The 21887-nt window shown below is 42.2% G+C and overlaps 1 protein-coding gene across 2 annotated transcripts in view; it reads right to left on the reverse strand.

The window, feature by feature from the left end:
- Positions 1–718: 718 nt before the first annotated feature.
- Positions 719–21887, reverse strand: part of LOC115099305 (potassium voltage-gated channel subfamily D member 2) — a 131997-nt gene continuing 110828 nt past the window's right edge. For both annotated transcript variants that reach the window (XM_029616873.1, XM_029616872.1), the window contains exon 3: positions 719–852. The gene's annotated coding sequence lies outside the window, so the exon portion shown is untranslated. The remainder of the gene's footprint in view (positions 853–21887) is intronic.

A 21887-nucleotide genomic window follows, 5' to 3' on the forward strand; every position in this document is an offset into this window, starting at 1 on the left:
ATGCATACTTGATCAGGTCTGAAGGCACTTCAGTGTGCCATGGTACAGGACTGGGAAACTCTGTTCTAGACATTCCCAAACCCCAGCTGTTACACTTTGAGATGTGTGAGCAAACCTTCTCAGTTGCTGATCCAGTCTTGTGGAATTCCCTTCCAGACGAACTATGCAACAAAACATGTCTATGCACATTTAAAAAGCAGCTAAAACATTTCTGTTTAAGCAAGCTACTGTACCTTAAATTTAAGTATGCATCTGACTGTTTTACAAGCATAGTAGTAATTAAAGAGTGTGGCTTGTGCAATTAACTGTCAGGAAACTTATGTTAATTTATATTAACGTAACATATTATGCAGCAGCATATTGTTACTCTGTTTTTGTTAGTTAAGTTAACTGATTGCTAAATATGTATGTTTTACTGTTCCTTGTCTAGTACTTTGAGATTGAGCAAGTAAAACATCATTTTTTAAATAAATAAAAAAGCATCTCAACAAACTAGCTAACTACACAAACCTTCCCCCTTACACAGCATTCATACACCATCCTCACACATCTACATCATCTGAACCGACACTCCATATGTGTACTCAGGCTATCATTCATGCTCACACATCACTAAACCTATTCAATAAACACACAAGACCCAGACGTCATATCAAATGAAATCTTTAATTAAAAAAATGAATAAACATTTCCAGAAGTAGAGTTCAACTTGTCATTGCAACATGTTTTATTTTTTATTCTTGGAAAGAGAAGAGAGAACGTTGAGACTCCTGCCCCCACTTGCAAGGGATTTGCCTCCTTGTTCTCCTCTCACTGCTCCTGGAGGCGGAGCATTAGCATATCTGGTCAAGGCTGAAAAACAGAACAAAGAACTCTTAGTCAGAAAGTCTCACAGTCAACCTAGAAAGCAATATGTGCAAAGCCAGATGATATCACATACAACTACAATTACACCTCCAATGGGCACATCGATTGGAGGTGCAGTTTAGGCATGCATCCAGTGGTAGCATGCCCAAACTGCAGGACACTAGTCCTTTGCTGTACTTTACTGGCCCAAAAATGTTGGAGTTCCCCCGCCGAATCCTACAGAGTTGGGGCAAATAACTGTTTCAAAAAGAGTATGCCTGCACATATTTAGCATGGTTTCCTTGTCTTTTTCTATAGGGGAATGATGTCACCTGAGTGACTTTGCATGACTGTAAAGGAATAAATCAGCTCAGGTAGGGGACAATGATATAGTTAATACATTTCATGGCTCCGAGCAGGGTCTAGAATACTGAATTATACGCTTATCATCCCATTTGTCACTATTTGGTCTCCCACAAAGCCTATGCTCCACCTTTGATTAGAGGGTTTTTTTGGGTTTTTTTTAATTTTTCTAGTCTTCTTAAATAGCTATTCATCACAGCCTCTTTTCTGGCCTCAAATTGGGTAAATCGAGCCCATAGATTTTTATCATGGAAATATAGAACAGTTAATTAAATCTATTAGGATGTAGAATGAATGAGTAAAATTTATAAAGAAAAAAGCAGCAATGTATTCATTGATGAACAGAACATGATATTTGAATCTTGAATCTCAAGGATTCATAGCTATTTGTTTTATGAAGATTTGTAACATAGGACTGATTTTGGTCAAATCTGGGTTTTGCATTCAGTGTGTCAAGTCTTGGTATCTTTAAGAACTGATCTATAATAGCTGTCCCATCAACTGTGGATGCCTCACCATGGGTTAGGCTGGGCAGGGAGTTAGGACTGTTGGGAGGTCAAGGTCTACAATGTAAGGAGCTGATTCCTAGTGTGGATACTGTGGGATAGTTTTCATTTTCGTCAGTGAGGAGGACTTATTCTTGCTTGGGGGCATCACAAAAGACGGAGGGTTGCTTCTTGCCCGGAGAGAAAGCAATTCTTGCAGGGGAAAGTGGGTAGGAATTCCTATTAGTCTGTATTTAACTGTTGCTGTTAAAGTGGGCTTTAGCTCCCGCAAAACCCAAGGTTAAATATCCTTTAGTCCATTGGCCATTTTGTGGGAGATAATGCCCCAGTAAAATAAGTCAATATCATGAGTATTTGGCCAATTTTACTACAACTTAGTACATTGGGTCCTAAGTGGCAATTCAGTATTTCTAAGGTTTTGCCAGAAATTTGAGTGACAAGCCCAGTAAGACTAGGTATCTACCTAAATAATCAAGTAGATATATTTATTTATTTACTATTTATTTATTTAATACTTTTCTATACTGACCTTCATGGTTAAATAACCATATCAGATCGGTTTACATCAAACTGGGTAAATTGTAACAAAACAATCATATAAACAGAAGAAGCAAAGTTACATTCAACAAGGAGAGTAAACTTGGAAGCTTAGGGCAGTTAACTAAGAATATAATACAATTGAGGAATAAGGGCTAGTGCTTATTATGTACTTAGAGGAGGTACAAAGTTCCATCTCTCATGAAGAGTGTTAGACCATCTAGTATGTATCAGGGGAATCTGAGAAGGCTTGGCGGAAAAGCCAAGTCTTAAGTTTTTTCCTAAATGTTAGGAGGCAGGGTTCCAGCCTGAGGTCTGAGGGGATGTTGTTCCAAATAGCTGGGCCTGCTGTCGAGAAAGCTCGGTCTTTGGTTGAGGTAAGGCGCGTGGCTTTGGTTGGAGGGGCTTGCAGAGTTCCTTTGTAGACTTCTCTAATCGGTCTGTTGGAGGTATGGAGTTTGAAAGGGATTTCGAGGTCGAGCTGAAGGTGATTGTGGATGGATTTGTGTATTAAGGTGAGTGATTTGTATAGGATTCTGTAGTTAACTGGTAACCAGTGTAAGTTTCGGAGGATGGGTGAAATATGTTCTCCACAGTTGGTGTTGGTCAAAATTCTAGCCGCGGCGTTCTGTATCATCTGTAGCGGTTTAGTGGTAGAGCTGGGGAGACCTAGGAGGAGAGCGCTGCAGTAGTCTATTTTGGCAAATAGCAAGGATTGCAGAACTGTCCTGAAGTCGTGGAAATATAGGAGAGGTTTGAGTCTTTTTAGAACCTGGAGTCTGTAGAAGCAATCTTTGGTTGTGATGTTGGTCATTTTCTTTAGGTTTAGGCGGTTGTCGAGTATTACCCCGAGATCTCTTACTTGAGTATGAGTGAACTGGGTGTTGTGGTGGGTCTGTGGGAGGGAGTTGTCTTGGTTGGAGGAGATGAGGAGGAGTTCGGTCTTGGTGGTATTAAGGACCAGGTTTAGACTGTTGAGAAAGCTGGTGATAGATTGTAGGCAGTTATTCCAGAGCATGAGTGATTTTGAGATGGATTCTGTTATAGGGATCAGAATCTGCACGTCGTCTGCGTAAAGGTAGTGTATTAGTTTAAGGTCTGTTAGTAGCTGGCAAAGGGGGAGGAGGTAGATGTTGAAAAGGGTGGGAGATAAGGAGGATCCTTGAGGTACACCAAGTGAGGAATTTGTCGAAGGTGATTCTTTATTGTTAATTTTGACTTTAAAGCTTCTGTTGCTGAGGAAAGACTTGAACCATCTGTGGACTGATCTGGATATACCTATGTCTGATAGGCGATTCAGGAGGATGGAGTAGTTGACGGTGTCGAAAGCCGCCGAAATGTCTAGGAGGACTAGAAGAAAGGAGTGGCCTTTGTCTAATCCCATAATAATATGGTCTGTTAGTGAGATGAGGAGGGTTTCCATGTTGCGTGATTTGCGAAAGCCATATTGGGATGGATATAGGATATTGTGTTCTTCTAAATATTCTGAGAGCTGGGTGTTTACCACTTTCTCTGTTAGTTTGGCTAAGAATGGGAGATTAGAGATGGGGCGGAAGTTAGCTAATTCTCTGGGGTCTAAATTGTGTTTCTTAAGGAGGGGTTTGAGAGAAGTGGTTTTTAGTCTGCTGGATAAATACCTTGAGTTAGCAAGCAGTTTATAATGTTGGTCAGTGGTCCAGAGATCTTGTTTGGGATAAGTAGCAGAGTTTGGATGGGATGTTGTCTGCTGGGTGGCTGGAAGGTTTCTGTCTCTTAAGAAGGGATTCGATCTCCCTGGGGGAGGTTAGTTCGAAATTGTCGAGCTTGGCTCCAGCGAGGATGTGGATATTGGCGAATGTAGAGAGGGGGGTAGTATTGGTTGGGAGGAGTGCAAGAGTATTCGAAATCTTCTGCTGAAAGAATAATGTGAGCTCGTTGGCCTTGGTTTGTGCCTGTTCGTCTGGTATCGTCGGAGGGGCTGACTTTGTGATTTGTGACACATAAGAGAAAAGAGCCTTGGCATCATATTGGAGATCGTGGATTTTATTGGCATAGAATTCTCTTTTTGTCTTTAGAATTAAGGTCCTGTAATGATGCAGGGTTCCTTTGTATGCCGATAGAGTAGATGAGTTGGGGGCTTTGCGCCATCTGTTTTCTTTGTGTCGTAGGTCTTGTTTAATCCGTTTAAGTTCAGTAGAGAACCAGGGTTGATTTCCTTTTTTTGCTGGGTTAATTATTTTGGAGACTGCGGGGCATAATTTATTTGCTACTGCTTTAGTAATCTTATGCCAGGAAAGTACGGCTGAGTCGGGGTTGGATAGATCCAAGTTGTGAATTCCTTGGAAAGCTGATCACTGAGTATATCGGATGCACATAGTTTCCTGAAGTGAATGGTGGAAAGGTGCTGTGGGGTGTATGTCTGTTTTTTTGTGGAGAAGGTGGTGGTTATCAGAAAGTGGTCTGACCCAGAGACTGGGGTACAAGAGGGTTCCATAGTGCAGGAGAAATTAGAGTTGATGAAAATAAGATCCAGAGTGTGTCCTGCTTTGTGTGTAGGGTTGTTGACGATCTGATTGAATCCCATTGCACTGAGGGAGGCGAGGAGGGCTTCACAATTGGAAGAGCGGGGTGAGGCATCGATATGGAGGTTAAAATCTCCCATGATCATGGTTGGAAGGTCTGTGTTGATGTGCTTCACTATAGATTCTATAAGGGGAGAGGCGTCAGCTTCTAGTACTCCTGGTGGGGCATAAACTAGCAGTATTTGAAGGTGTTTCGATTTGAATAAACCCAGTTCCAGTTTGGACTCGGACCTGATTGTATGTGATGTAAGCCTGAGTTCTTTCTTGGTAGCTAGACAACTGCCTGTCTAATGGGCATATGAAACATTTTTTAAATTTCATAACCTATGCTTGGTACTGTAAGAACAAAATCTTGAAAGTGGATAGAACCGATTCACAGGTTGTAGTACTAGAAAAAGGGGAGAAGTTCTAGGTACTATCTGAAGCTGAGGCAGCAATGTTACTTTCTCTTTTCTGCAAGTTTTTAGGTCTGCAAATGGTATTAAAATGGTGAATACATTTTCCAGTTCAAGAAAAAAAGGATTTATTCTATGTTGTTGTGCTCCGGGTGTGGATCCTTGGGCTGACCGGCAATATGGGACGGTCGGAAGGCAGACACACACAGTGCGGGATGGATCTTCACCTGGAAACCCGTGACCCCACCAGAGGAGCTGTTAGGGCCCGGGTTGCTAGGACTTAGGTGGCTTCGCCCTGGAAGTCCGAGGTCCCCCCAGGAGGAGCCCGTAGGGACCCGGACCGCTGGGACTTAGGAGAGTCACTGGCGTGAGGGAAAACCGAGGACGGACAGAAGTCTGGACTGGTAGCTGTAGACAGGAACGAGGAGGTGTGCCGGAGTCTGGGTATGCAGCAAGTAGTGGCTCCAAGAAGCGAGCCAGAGTCGAGGCAGGCAGTGAACAGGCAGAGACGTGAAACAAACCAGGATCAAGGCAGGCAGCAGGCAGGCAGAATCGTGAGACAAACCAGGATCAAGACAGGCAGCAGGCAGGCAGAATCGTGAGACAAACCAGGATCAAGACAGGCAGCAGGCAGGCAGAATCGTGAGACAAACCAGGATCAAGACACGCAGGATAGCAGCAACTAACTCTCTCCAAGGAGTGACCACGTTGCAAGGCAAAGCAAAGAAGAAAGCTGCGGGTTTAAATCCCCCTCCGGGGCTGACGTCAGAAGGAGGGCGGATCGGCACATCCGGGTGCTGGGAGCTCAAAAGGACAGCCCTCGCGTGCGCGCATTCCCCCGCAGGGGGCGGAGCTATCCTCGGGCTTGCCGGCATCCCCACGAGGAGGACGCCGCTGCCATGCGGCCAGGCCGGCCCGGAATCGCGCGGCTCGCGGCGCAGGGAGGAGACCCGCGGGGAAGGTAAGAGCCCTGGTCGCTGCGTAAGCGACTGGGGTCGCAACATATGTTGTACAAATAACTGAGATGCTATGTTTCTACTTGTTTGAATATTGGCTAATGAAGTTCTAATATACAGAATTCTTTAGCCTTTCTTAACACTGCCAGAAATTTAGCAATGGGAAGTACATCTGGCCTTTGTCTTGCATAACAGTTATTCTGAAGGAGAATAATAGATTGCTTTCACTTAACCATTTATCATGTTTCCCGACTTCAGATTTCCACAAAGTTCAGCATGCCGAGTTGTGTAGATTGTGATTATTAATCTGGTTGTTGTAAAAGCCTCAGTCATCATAACCTTAATGAATTAGGTGTCAAAAGCACAATTCTAAACTAAGCTTGCATAATAATCATCACAGAAGCCCTAAAAACATATTAGAAGAACCTGAAGGATAAATGGAATGTTCTGTATCCTACTAACGTTTTCAATTTGAATGCACAACTAAAAATAACATGCAGCTTGATATTTTGGAAGTTTTGGAAAATATTAAAAATCTTTGAGAAATCTATTCCAGAACAGTTGGACCAATTGCACTATCACACCAAACATTTGGGTTTATGAGATACAATCTTCAAGAACTCAAGCCTTAAAACAAAACCATTTGATTGCTTCACTGTGCAGTATTTCAAAAGTTCACTGCACAGATTAACACCCATCTTTTATTCATTAAAAATGTTACAGAATAAAAGTTACAACTGGACCCACTTAACTCCTTTTGGGATGCATCTTTTTAAAATAATTCTCTCCACCACGTGTATAAGTCCATGTATAATATTAAGTTACTTTTTTAACATACTGTATGTAATGGGAATGTTTTAGGATTAAATTATATTGGAAGGAAATAGCTGACTAGATTATATAGATTAACAATGTTAGATTAGATAGAAGTAAAAGTTATCCAGGTATATGTACTTTGATAATGTTAGATCTGTTCTCATCACAAACAAACTTAGCCAGATAGCACTGATATGCAGCACTACCTGGCAAAGTTTAAGCTCTTATTTGATCTAGCTAAGGTTTTAGTTTAGTAATGACCTACCCTTATTTGATCTGGATAAGTTTTAGCTTGATCTGGTTAAGTTTAGTTCAGTAATGACCTACCTGCTAAAACTTATGTAGATAGTGGGGGGAGGAGGAGGATATATTTAAACTTCCAGGTTTGTCCAGCTAAATTCCGAACTTAGCAGGACAAACCATTCTGACCCCAGCATGAACCAATCAAATCCTATTCAGTGTGGGGTAATTTGAGACTGTTCTAAACATGGCTCTTCTTTGGGGTTCAGGAGAATGGCATGGGAGTATCTTAAAGAGCTTAAAAAATATGGACTTAGCAATAAAGATTTACAGGTCAGTATTCAGTAAGCTGGTCAGCAAAGAGGTTATCCAGATAATGTTACCTGGATAATTACAGCCAAATATTCAGCGGCACTTGTCCAGGTGAATATACTCAGCTAAAGTTACCCAGATACAGTTTTTTGGGTAACTTTGTCACTCACCAGCTTACCTCATATTAATATAAAAAAAAGAGGTAGGGCAGAGCAGCAGCAGAACCTTCTCCCCAATTTATGCAAAACTTGTAGCACAGCAAAGCAGACTTCTCCTCCTGTCCCCAATATCTTTTAAAACTGTAGTGCGGCAGGTGGTGCTGATCTCACCCTATTCCTGGCTTCTAAAAATTATGGCCAAATGTCCCCTGACCCACAACCCCAAGCTCAAACCCCCAAATCAATGCTGAAAGCAAAGCAGAGGAGAAGCATTTAACTCCTCCTGCTCTGCTAAAACCTAAGTGCCAATAGCTGTGACAATTTATTCACTGCAGTGATGGGACCAATCACTGACTGAGGCAGGGTCAGCAATTTTGGCTACATTTTTTTTTTTTAAGACAGGGTAGGGGAAGTTAGGATGGTGGGGGGACCATTTGCCATGCTACAAATTCTGGATATATTGGAAGTTGGGAGGAGCCCATTAGGCTGCGCTACATTTTTTAATCATAGTGAAGTTTGAGAGAAAATTGGCTGGTGCTAGTTTGGTTTTTTTTTTACCCTCCTACATTAAGGGGCGGATTTTAAAAGGCGCGCGAATAGCCTACTTTTGTTTGCGCTCCAGGCGCAAACAAAAGTACGCTGGATTTTAGTAGATACGCGCGGAGCCGCGCGTATCTGCTAAAAACCTGGATCGGCGCGCGCAAGGCTATGGATTTTGTATAGCCGGCGCGCGCCGAGCCGCGCAGCCTACCCCCGTTCTCTCCGAGGCCGCTCCGAAATCGGAGCGGCCTCGGAGGGAACTTTCCTTTGCTCTCCCCTCACCTTCCCCTCCCTTCCCCTACCTAACCTACCCGCCCGGCCCTGTCTAAACCCCCCCCTTACCTTTGTCGGGGGATTTACGCCTCCCTCCGGGAGGCGTAAATCCCCGCGCGCCAGCGGGCCTCCTGCGCGCCGGGCCGCAACCTGGGGGCGGGTACGGAGGGCGTGGCCACGCCCCCGGACCGCCCCGGGCCGTAGCCATGCCCCCGTACCCGCCCCCAAAACGCTGCCGACACGCCCCCGAAACGTCGCGACGACCGGGCCCGCCCCCGACACGCCCCCGACACGCCCCCCTCGGAGAACCCCGGGACTTACGCGAGTCCCGGGGCTCTGCGCGCGCCGGGAGGCCTATGTAAAATAGGCTTCCCGGCGCGCAGGGCCCTGCTCGCGTAAATCCGCCCGGTTTTGGGCGGATTTACGCGAGCAGGGCTCTGAAAATCCGCCCCTAAGGATAGCAAATTTTTCAACCAAAATTTGCTGGATAACTTTGCCTGGCTAGCACTGATATTCAGCACTAGCCAGATAAAATTAAGCCACACCCCAGAATACCTCTTCCTTATCCACCTTAATTTTAACTGGATGATGACTTATCCGCTTAGTAAGTGTTGCGCTTGGCCGGCTGCGCTTATCTGAGTCGCCGGACTGCCAGGAGAATCGCCAGCACTGTGAGGGTGCCCCGACTGCAGGCATTGCAGGCCACTGCGCACGATAGGCTGCGCCATGCAGGGAACACAGCTCTGCTGGGCAAGTGTCCCTAGGCATGCATGCTCAGGCACGACTCGGGAAAATTTAAAGGGCCCATGGTGGGAAAGTTCCCGTGGCACCTCCTGATGACGTTATCATGGCCTTTCTATATAAGGCTGGGCCAGACAAGCTATCAGTGCTTCAGCAACAGGTTATACTCCTCAAGTAGCTGGTTGCTCCTACTACATGTTCCTGACTCAGTTTCCTTCTGGACTGCTTCTTGGCTTCGGCTCTTGGTACGTCTCCTGGACTTCGTCTGTCTTCCATCTGCCTTGACTTTTGGTACATCTCCTGGACCTAGTCTGTCTGCTGCCTGCCTTGATTATTGGTACATTTCCTGGAATTCGTCTGCCTGCCGCCCATCTCATCCTCTGGAACATTTTAACTTTGTTTGCCGCCTGCTATATCCTCTGCAGGAAGTTCTTGATTGTGGACCTTGATCTTCGTGGGATTCACTGTCATCAGAGACCCGCACCCAAGTCCAGCCAGCCCCGGCAGCCAAGGGCTCAATGAGGGCTGGTAGTGGTGAAGGTCCTGTTGGGTCTCCACCCTGGTCAGTTCTGCCTGCCGACAAGGACTTGCAGGGTACCTCCCTGCAGGTGGCGCCAACCTTGTCTCAGTCCAAAGGTCCACCGTTACAACAGCATGGAGATAAATTCAGACCTTGGGGTTTATCTAGCTAACTTAAAAACTAAGCCGGACAAATCCTTTTGAATATTGACTTGTTAGGGTCTTATTTCCCAGAGACACAGAATGGAAAAAAAATCTTAGTATATCAGTCCCTTAGGGAGTCATTTATCAAAATGCTATAAGGCGCTTCTGCATGCGTTAAGGGCTTATTGCATGCGAAAAGCACCATTAACGCATGCAATAGCATCATAATGTATGGTGCGATGCAAATCCGAAAAATAGGAGGAGTTAGGGGCAGGCTGGGCTTACTGTTTTGCGAAGTCATATCGCACGACTTTAACACTGATTTTTGCTACACCTTTTTCAGTAGTGTTAAGCTGTGCGATAGGTTGTGTTAAGGCTTTATTGCATTTTGTAATGTGTTCTCACAGGCCTGTTTGAAGCTCCTGGGGGGGGGGGGAGGAAGAGAGAGAGAGAGAGAGGGAGGGAAAGAGAGAGAGAGAGAGATTAGCCATAATGCCCTAACATTTGATAGATATTAGCGCAAATTGCGATAAACTGCCTATTACCATAAAACACACCCCTTTTTCTATCACAGGCGATATTTAGTGTATTTTGATATTGGATTGCAAGAGGTATAGTATTGCTACTTGCTGTTTTCATTTTAAACTGTATGCAGGCAGTATAACTTACTTTCAATACTGAGATAAGCTAGGAGCAAAAAGGTCATGTTTCTTTATATGACATGAAGGTGAAAGGGGAATTCATCATAATTTCCCAAGAAAGTCAACTGCCCCCTCCCCCACAATTCAATAAACAGGAATGCCAACCATACCCTTTGCATAATATGGGCCTCTGACATTGTTCTTTCATGCTGCTTTGATTATGTTTGCAACTGATGAGATGTCTGATTGTACAACACAGTGCATATTGATAAAAATCCATAACAATTCTAACAGCTTAATTTGAACATATTTAACAAAACACCACTACATTTTTCTGAATGACGACAACTTTTCCAATGAAAGCTATTTCATTTCTGAGGAAGAAACAAAATCTACTCCAAGTTCATATATAAAATTAAATGTGTGCATTTATTCTTTACTATCTGATATTGAATATTCAGCAGTAAAGCTTTCCTTTACAGACCTCTGAAATGATAATATCAGAAGGCTTCTCCGTGCTTTGTCTGACCAGATGTCAATGAACAAAAAAGCCCTTCCTGCTCTGTTCTCTGACAAAAAGCAATGAAACATTAATTAACAATATAACATTTAGAAGGCTATATTCAATTTAGAAGAGCTTTTTTCAGAAATCAAGGAAAGAAGGCTAACATTTATGAGCAGATGTTCTAGTCCATGCTAAAGACAAAAATTTTCATTTTACGGCAGACGTTAGGGATGTACTGCCACAATATTTTTGTTTTGTTTTTTTTTTTTCATTTCAATGGGGGGGGGGGGGGGATTTCATTTTAATGTTTATTTCAGTTAATATACTGAATCAAAATAAACATTAGAAAAAAATCCAAAAATTAAAAAAAATGAAACAAAATGGGCTATCCCTACTGCTTCTCCCAGGGCCCTCCAACCTCCCACCCTCACCAAAAAGAAGAGCAGTTAAATATAGCAGGGCATATGCTTACCCAACTGGCGGGCCAATACAGTAAAGAGCGGCCGCAGTTGCCTGTTTTTTAACCCACTTTGGACGCACGTTTTGAGCGCGTAAGACGGACCCGTGATTCAGTATTGGCTTTTACGCTCCCTTAGCGCTTGCTGAAAAAGACGCATATCCACTACCGCCCGCCGCATGTATGTGATATGCTAATGATCAGATTAGCTATTCTCCCCGATACAGTAACGTGCGCCCAAATTATCGCCTTTTAAACCAGCTTATTTACCACATCTTTAACCTCAATTTTTACCGCCTACCCTGCCCCTGGCGTTAGTGTGGTGTTCAATCAGCTTCGTACCGGACAGCGCCATGGACAACATGTATATATTGGCTCTGGCGATATTTTTCATTCGGTTGAGAAGCAGAATGAGACATGCTCGAAATGCTCGGCAGATTGGAGAGGCTAACAGGGGAGCCCAGCAGCAAGGAGAACCCAGCCAACCGGAGAACCCAGCAGCAAGACCAGAGGAGGTATGTGTTCTGTTTGGGTTCAACTGTACCATCCATCTCTGGGCGTCTCTGAGGCTCTGGATATGGACGCCTCTACGGACGCTGGAGAGATGGGGCTGAACTCATCCAATGCCTTCCCGAACCCCTCTGGACTCCCACCCAACTCCAGATACAGTAGCTGGAGCTGGGGACCTTCCCAGATAAAGCAGCCCGAACCATTCGGCACCATTTTCAGGGTCTAGTGCCATTTTTAAATAGCCATAGCAAGGGGGATCATCCTGCCCTTTTCTTTTGCTTGAATGAAGGACAGCTATGGAAGAGAAAAGTGGGGGCTGGGGAAAATGGGGGCCAGAAGGGGTCTCCGGCTCTGGCTATTTTACCTTTAGCAGAGAGGATGGAAGGGTCCAAGGAGACCCTGGTTGAGCTCAGTTTAGTCCCAGTTGTGTAGGCACGGGTCCCATCATTTTATTTACCTCCTCTTCTTTTTGGTGGGGGGTGGAAAGTAGGCAGGGTCTGGGGAAGCCCCAGCAGCAACAGTAAGGGTGGCAGGATTTTTTTTTTTGTTCTTGGCAAATAGTGTATGCTATCTGCTAATAGTGCACACTATTTCCTAATTAAAAAAACAAACAAAAATATTTGGGGATTTTTGATAGGCTTGATCATTTGATTCAGGTAAAATGGGCCATTTTGTATAGGATTACCCTTTCATTTAAAACGAATGCACATCCTTAGTAGATAGCTAGAATAATCTAACAAGTCTAATGTTGTAACATAGTAAATGAAGACAGAAAAGACCAAAATGACCTATCTAGTCTGTCCAACAGCAAACCCAACTACCCTGGGCAGATGCACACACAAATTCTCACATGGAAACCAACAGCATTTCTCTTCCCCCATATCCCTCACTCAGGCTCTCATGCTGCACCACTGCCTTTTTAGGTTGTAGCTGCTGCTTCATGTAATTTACTTTCATGCCTTCTATTTATTTATTTATCCTACAGGAGTAGCTCAGGACGGTTTACCCCTGTGCCTCTGGACACTACTGACCCTCTGTAACTGAAAATAATTGAAGACTCATCAGGGTAGAAATTAACACCCATTATAAGTTAAAACATAATATACCTATAAGTTTGAAGAAAGCATAATCTAGACTTCGCACGACCATTTTAATGTGGCTGAGAGCACGATATGCCCACTGCCATATGGCATAGCATCCACCCCCAGTTTGAAACGACTATGCTGAAGACCATGGTCCAGGATAGCTGAGGTTGACTGTAGCAGCCAATCACTGCACCAGGGAGGGGGGCTAGGGTGGGTTTAAAAAGCCAAATTTGAGTCAGCCCAGGCTCTTTTGCTGACCCCGCAGTGGGGAGTCTCAGACAAATAAGGGGTCACTGTCAGAGCCTGTGGCACATTCAAGGGATCCATTTGGGAATATCTTACAATTAACATATGGTTATACATCTGCAGCTTTGCCGTTACTTAGCCTGAGTCTTAAAAGTGCTACTTATATGACTAAGTAGGATAACCAGATAAGTCTGAAATAGTGTTACTCATTCAGATAAGTAGCTCTATTTGAGATTTATCTTTCTATCTTATTTATCCAGATATGTAGTGGGATTTGAGACTTATCCATGTATCTTACTTAGCTAGATAAGTAGCACTTTTCAGACTTATCCTGCAAAGCCAATACTTAGCCAGATAAGTCAGAATTTATCCAGATAAGTGGTGCACAACTATTATATCCATGTATTTTTACTTTTAAAAATATATACATGGAGATTTTATCTGCATAAAATACATGTATTTACCCCCATAAGTCAGATTTTATGCATTTATGTGGAAGTTTTCCTATCATGTGTGAGACAGTGGAATTACCATTGTTATCAATTAGTCTACCAGTTCTCCCAGTTCATCTGTAGGTCATCAAGACTCTTAGCTCTTCAGCCTCAACTTCCCCCATTTCACACAGACTCCCCACCTAGTCAATATTTCACTTTTAAGATATTTACAATCACTTATGGCAGATATTGAACAGGTATAAATATACACGAGTATGTTGCCAAATCTATATGCATAAATCTTTTATAAAATAGCAACGTACATGCATAAATGTTGGCCCTGCTCAGAAACACCCCTGGATAGAACCTTTTTTTTGCACACACAGATTTACTCATGCACCCTTACTTACACGTGCATGTTTCTAAAATAGCATATGTGCAAGTATATGCTATTTTCATATGGATATCCTGATTTTTACATGTGTAATTTTTTAAAATTCACTTTTAAATGAAAGCATATTTTGTCAGTCTTATTTTCTTCTGCCTCACTTTGTAAACCAATTTCTGTATTTCCATAAATATTTCTATGTTTATTTCTTGCTAGGATACAGCTATTTGATTACATTTTGGAAAGGTCAGTAGAACAGATTATGTCAGGACTGAAGGATGGCAGGGCTGTTTAGCAGTGTAGTGGATTTACTGTCAGAATGAGATCGGAGTTTTTAGAAATTCTAGATGATTATGATTGTATTAGGTTTTTAGTTTGTAATTATATTTCAGAGTACTTTTCATTCAAATTGAATAGCTTTGATTTTAGTATATTATTAAGGTGAGTTATTGTGTCCGAGTTTACTTGTTAAATGAAGAATATAAATGTGTAAATTTAATTAAATGTTATACTATCACTATCCTTATTTATGTGACCTTTGGTAAATCAATTTACTCTCCTTTGCTTCAGGTACAAACTTAGGCTTTCAGCCACTAAGTCGCAATTTTTTTTTTGTGGGAGGGGTCCCACAATTGCAGGAGTTGTCGCCGCAATAGTGGGGCCCCTCTTCCAATCAAAGATTGTGGTTTTATGGCACGTTCTTTAATCTCACAGCGAAACACTGTGGGTCAACAGAAAGTGGCGAGTGGCCCTTTAAGAGTGATGGTGGCCCCAAACTCAAGGGACTGCCATTGCCTTAAAGGGCTGCTACCTAAAGAAAATTGCCACAGCTAAAGAAAAGGTTGAGCGGGGGTCAGGGCTGATCCCCAACTCAACCTGGGGCCTTTACTAGAAGCGGCCCTGACTCCTTCATATATAAAAAAAAAACCCAATTGTGTCAAATTCTGGATTGGAAATTTTAAGGTTCGAGGGGTGCGGGGGTTGGGGGGCTCCATGAACCCCATTTTTGGAACATGACTCCATTGAAGAGGGAGAGGGAGGAGGGATGCCAAGTTGAGGTGTTTATTGGGGTGGGGGTTGGGGACCCCAGAAGCCCCAATTACTTATATTTACAACTTTGGGGAAGGGAGGCCCATTGCCACATGTGAATTTGACACAAATTGTATTCCTTTGTAATGTGGAAATTGCTTTTTTTGGCTGGTCCAACGTTATGGAACTCATTGCCACTAGAGACAAGATTACAGAGTGATCCAAAAATTTTCAAGAAAAGCTTAAAAACCTGGCTATTCAGAAAAGCATTTCACAATGAGAACAGAGAATGAAAAGACACAGAACAAGGTTACCTAGATGCGTGAGCCCACAATTTTTAATTTTATTTTTTATTTTATACTCAATAATTATGTTAGAGAACTCCAGCTTAAGCACAACCCTTGTATGATTACCATTAATCATATACGTGGACCAGATCCATGCCAATTATCATATACATTATTTTATATAAGCATGTACCGACATTGTAATGGCACTCTTGTAAATACATTTGTAACCAAACTAAATATATGTGCCTATATGTAAACCGTTGTGATGGTGCAATACTAAACGACGGTATATAAAAGATTTTAAATAAATAAATAATATCACTGCTGCACACTGAGTCGAAGATTAACATATAATGTATGATTATGCCTAGATCATTTTCCTGGGTGGTGACTCCTAATATAGAACTTAACATCATAAAACTACATTTTGGATCATTTTTACTTATGTGTTTCACTTTTTACTTGCCCACATTAAAGTTCATCTGCCATTTGGATACTCAGTTTCCTAAAGTCCTCATGCAGTTACTCATGGTCCACTTATGATTTAACAGCTTGGAATAATTTTGTGTTGTCTGTAAATTTGATCACCTTTTGTTGGTCCCTTTTCTAGATAATTTATAAAAATGTTAAAAAGCACCAGTCCAAGTACAGATCCCTGAAGCAATCACATTTTTTACAGAAGTGAACCTAGTCACTCCTCAGGTGCCTTTCCACTTTTTTCCACCATTGTCACAGACACGTGCAGCATCAGCCAGTACGAGCCTGTCCCTCTGCAGTCCATGCTGGCAGCTGTCACAGTCTCGAGTAGTTCCCCCGTGTCTGTGTGGAATTGTAGTGCTCCTACACTTGCTGCAGATTGACCCTTTTAGGGAGTGGCACCCCTAGTTTTAAATGACCCTCGTGGCTTTATTTTTAAATTCTCTAGGATTATTTTGACAGCGGGACCCTTCCCACTATTTTATTTTGCCTTAGGGCATTTCCCAAAGCTCCCTTTACTTTCTAACTAGTGCTTTCCAACTTTTCAACCTGGTGTTCTCTTCTGGGTTTACAGCATCAGTGATGTCAGCATACCGGAACATGTGTCTTTTTGGTAGTGGAAGCTAATGAAGATGCTCCTGTTTCACCTTTCACTGCTGGCTGACTCTAATAACAGCAGTGGTAGCAAAGCTTGTGTATCTGCTGCTCTTGACATCTAGGCCCTTTAACTCCAGCAGCTGGAGCCTGCAAAACAGTCTCCTGCTGTGCCATTCTTTACCACCATCCAGTGCTTTTTACTACTGAAGTTTTGAGCTTTCCTCTCTGTCACTTCTCCCAACCTCAGTTTCAGCAGTAGGAGTTTTCCCGATATGCTCCCGCTGTTCTCGATGTCTTGCCCCTCCTCCCTTGCATCAGGGGCAGCTTCCAGATACTCCAGTAAACACTTTTTAAACCCAGTTACATATACAAATATGTCTCATGCATATTTTTTGGGCATATCCTGAAAATCAGGCCTGTTTGTGGCTCTTGAGGATCAGAGTTAGCCACCCCTACATTAGTCCATCAAATTCAACCTTCTCTTATGTTAGGATTGCTTTAAAATAACTAGCAACTGCCTCTTTAGAAAGAGGCTCACCCTCTTTCCAAAGACAACAAACTTTACCTCTACAGCATTTACAATGCATTTTTATTTGGATTTTCTGAAGGTGTTTGACAAAGTCCCACATGAGAGATTCCTGAGAATATTCACAAGTCATGGAATAGGAGGTGATGGCCTATTGTGAATTGAAAACTGGTTAAAAGATAGGAAACAGAGTAGGAATAAATGGTCATTTTCTCAAAGGAGAAAGGTAAATAATAGAGTGCCTCAGGTATCTGTACTGGGACTGGTGCTTTTTAATATATTTATAAATGATCTGGAAAAAGGAATAATAAGTGAGATGATCAAATTTGCAAATGACAAAATTATTCTGAGTTGTTAAATTTCAAGCGGCTTGAAAGAAATTACAAGAGGACCTTGCGAGACTGGAAGATTGGGCATCCAAATGACAGATGAAATTAATGTGGGCAAGTGCAAAATGATGCACATGTAGTTACATGATGTTAAGTTCCATATTAGGAGTTACCACTAAGGAAAAGAATCTGGGCTTCATCGAGGTCAATATTTTGAAATCCTCAGCTCAGTATGCGGCAGTGGCCAAAAAAGCAAACAGAATGTTAGGAATTATTAGGAAAGAAATGGAAAATAAAACAGAGAACGTCAAAATACCAATCTATCATTCCATGGTGACACCGCACCTAAAATACAGGGGATGGAACAGCTCCCCTATGAGGAAAGGCTAAAGAGGTTAAAGCGGTTCATCTTGAAGAACATATGGCTGAGGGGAGATATGATAGGGGTCTAAAAAATCGGAATAGAACGGGTAAAATTGAATGGGTTATTTACTACTTCAAATAATGCAAAAGCTAGGAAAACCTCCATGAAGTTAGAAAATAGCACATTTAAAACAAATCAGGGAAAATTTCTATTTCGCTCAATGCATAATTAAGCTCTGGAATTCATTGCCGGAGGATGTGTTAATCGTAGTTAGTGTAGATGTGTTTAAAAAAGGTTTAGACAAGTTCCTAGAAGAGAAGTCCATTAACTATTATTAACCAGATAGGCTTGGAGAAAGCCACTACTTAGCCCTGAGCATGGGATTTATCTACTGTTTGGGATCCTGCCAGGTACTTGTGACCTGGATTGACCACTGTTAGAAACAGGATACTGGGCTTGATGGAACCTCAGTCCGATCCAGTATGGCAATTCTTCTGTTATATTCTAATCTGAGAAGTGACAGAGAAGCTACCTGAGACTGAAATTAAACCTTTGCTGTTCTGCTTGGTACTAAAATTGATTTGACAACCTTCTGAATCCAAAGAAATACAGTATTAGGAGGATAAATAGCCACTTGACAAGAGGTCTGGATAAGCAGTCCTGGTGGAGCACTATTGACAGCAAATAATTGTATGTAGCTTCTAAACCACTTGGATGATTTCTGTAGCAGCAAGCAGTGATAAAAATAGATTGCTCCAAAAACAATTTACACTTCAGGAGGAAAGTATTCCACTAGTAATACCAGGCAGCAGTTTTGATTTTCTTTTCTTTTGTACATAAAGAAGTAAAAAATCCTTGCACACATTTAGCGACATTCATCATTTTATTTACGGTAGTTTCTTTTATACCGCCTATATGAAAAGACAACTTACATGCACATGGTATTAAAACAACAAACATTACAAATTAACAAGCATCAAACTATTTTGTAAAAACAAATAAATATAAAATATATTTTATTTAAAAATGTATATTTCACCAAATGCAAACAATTGTTCACAGCAGATTACAATCAATACATAAAGATTGGGATGTACATATGTAAGGGACTCTCTAGGTCCCTCACTAGTTAAATCGTCCCTAGATTTCTCTCTATTTTGGATTTAGGAAGAGTAAAAATCAGGGTTTGTAGATCCTCCCAGCAGGCACCTCCGTAGTGGCTTGCCTGGATTGGTCAGTAGTTTCCTACAAAAAGGCAACTCTGTACATGAGTTGGTGAGGCTTGAGGTATTTGGTTTCCAGTCTTATAAAGTTGCAGAAGTATTTTGGAGAGCTCTCCATTGTTGGGCCACCAGCCTAATACTAGGTGAAGCAGCATTTGAGTTCTGGCTCTCTGAGTTAAAGTGCAGAAGCACAAGGAGAGAGTGCTGGAGTTTCTTTTCCCATTTCTGGGCACCCAGTCTGGTTCCACAGAAGAGGCATTTTATCTTGTCCTGTACCCCATGGTCTGGAAGGAGGTGTCAATGCAGAGTGGAGCAGAAGTAGCAAGGAGGTTTTGAAAAGAGCTGTCTTGTGTTTTCTGAGAGGTTTTCTTTTTAGGATCCTGTTCCTGCCTGAGGAGGTCTGTTACCCCATCCTTGGGAAGTCACGAAGGTGCTGTGACTCCTTTCACCCAGCTAAGAAGGGACAGCAATGACATGACAGTTTTGACAAAAAGGTAAATTTTCAAAAGTTGCGCGGTTGAAAAATAGCATTTAAGCTTATAAAATAGCATATATGCGAATATAAGTTATTTTTAAAACCTCAACATATACACACAAATCAAGGTCTGCAAGTAAATCTCTACATGTAAAAAAGGGGGAGCCAGAGCATTCCAGAGAGGGGTCAACATATGCACAAGTATGTTGCTATTTTATATGTAATTTATACATGCAAATGTGGCAGCTCACTCATGTAAACATATTAAAAGTGAAAAAATGACTGAATGGGGGATCTGGGTGAAATAGGGGGAACTTTGATATCGCTTAAGGTGTAAGATAGCTAGGTTAGAACAAATACACAAGAAAATCCTGTCAAAATTCTATGTTCAGATGGCTAACAAAAGCAAGAGATGAATTCAATTTATTAGACACCGATATTATATCACATCATCTGGAGTTGGTTCTTAAAACATATATTGAGGGGAGTAACAGAGCAGAGAAATTGCTGGCACCTAAACAGAAAAAGATTAGCATCCAGAATAATGGAGTCAAGATTAAAGGGAAGGCAGGAGACATGTTAATAGCAAATAAAGATATAGGAACTCGTTATTTGCAATTTTATGCAGCATTGTAGAGCGCATATAGATTGATTTTGATAGATGAGATAGAGAATTATCTGGATGCTATAGATTTACCAGAACTATCTAGTGAGCATCAGTGATGCTCAGTTAGGAAATTACATAAATAGAAGTTGCTAATATCATTAGGAACTTCAAACTGGCAAAGACTCCAGGAGTGGATGGCTTTACTGACAGCTTTTAATCAATGATTTGCCCCTTATTTAATTAAGCCGCTGGCAAGAATATTCACCTATTTCAGAAATGCGGGCTCCCTTCTTCAGGTATCTAACATAACTTGCATAACAATACTGAGCAAACCAGGCAGGGATCCAGCCATCTGTGGGTCTTATAGACCAATCTCGCTTATCAATCTGGACTTAAAAATGTTGGTCAAAGTTTTAGTGGATCAAATGAATGGCATAATTGCCTCAATAATACAGTTCAGGCAAATCCCAAGATCAAAGGCATTCTTATAAGAGACAACTCCTTTAAATTATCCCTTTTTGCAAATTATATTCTATTCACCCTTACGAATCCTGTTAGGACACTGGAGAGAGTAGTAGAGGAAATAGGGAAGTTCAACCAGATCTCCGGGTTTAGAACAAATTGGGAAAAATCAGAAATTTTGAATGTTTCCATTCCACTAGTACAAGAGGCAGTGATGCAGCAAAGACACCCCTTTAAATGGGCTGGGCACAAGATAAATTATGTATTTATTTATTTATTCATTCATTCATTTTTATATACCGTCATTCGGTTTAGCCATCACAACGGTTTACAGAATCAAAACAACAATCAGATAAATTATACATAGTTGCAAAAGAAGAAAGCAATAACAATAGTGAAATGATAGGTAGAGGAGGATGGTGGGGTGAAAGAGGGGGAGAAGGGAAAGATGTAAAAAGGAAAGTAACAAAAATAGTATTAATTCATCTTAAAGGATGGCTTCATATTAAATTTCTGAAATTGTAATACTTGGGTAAGTGGATGGAGACTTTAATGCTGGTGTTTAAAGGAATTCATGAGCTGGAACCACCATGTTTCAATGCTGCTCTGAAACTGTATCGTCCATATAGGCCATATAGATCAGCCTCAATGAGATTACTCAATGTTCCTTCCTTTTGCATTATTAAGCATTAGAGATGTGAATCGTGTGCCAGATCGTCTTAACGATCAGATTCAGCTGGGGGGGGGGGGGGGGGGGGGGGAAATCTGATCGTTAAGATATGTGAATTGGAATCGTTTCTGATTCCAATTCACATCACTAATTTTTTTTTTAGGGAGGCCCGCGCCGCTAAAAAAAAACAACCCACCCAACCCTTTAAATTGACCCCACCCTCCCGCCCCCCCCCAAACCTTTTAAAATTACCTGGTGGTCCAGGGGGGCCTCGGGGAGAGATCCAGGGGGGCCTCGGGGAGAGGAGAGATCCAGGGGGGCCTCGGGGAGAGATTTCCCGTTCCCAGGCATCAGCAGTTCTAAAAATAGAGTAATTACTCTATTATAATAGGGGCTGATGAGTAAAGATGGCGCCGGCCATCCAGTGCTCCTACCATGTGACAGGGGCCGGCCAATGGCACGGATACCCTGTCACATGGTAAGGGCAAAGGGGCATTGGCGCCATTTTTTTTTTAGAACAGCTGATGCCTGGGAACGGGAAATCTCTCCACAAGGCCCCCCTGGATCTCTCCTCTCCCCGAGGCCCCCCCTGGATCTCTCCCCGAGGCCCCCCTGGACCACCAGGTAATTTTAAAAGGTTTTGGGAGGGGTGGGGTCGATTTGAA

This window comes from Rhinatrema bivittatum, chromosome 9, assembly GCF_901001135.1.
Source record: "Rhinatrema bivittatum chromosome 9, aRhiBiv1.1, whole genome shotgun sequence".
In the NCBI taxonomy this organism is placed as follows: Eukaryota; Metazoa; Chordata; class Amphibia; order Gymnophiona; family Rhinatrematidae; genus Rhinatrema; species Rhinatrema bivittatum.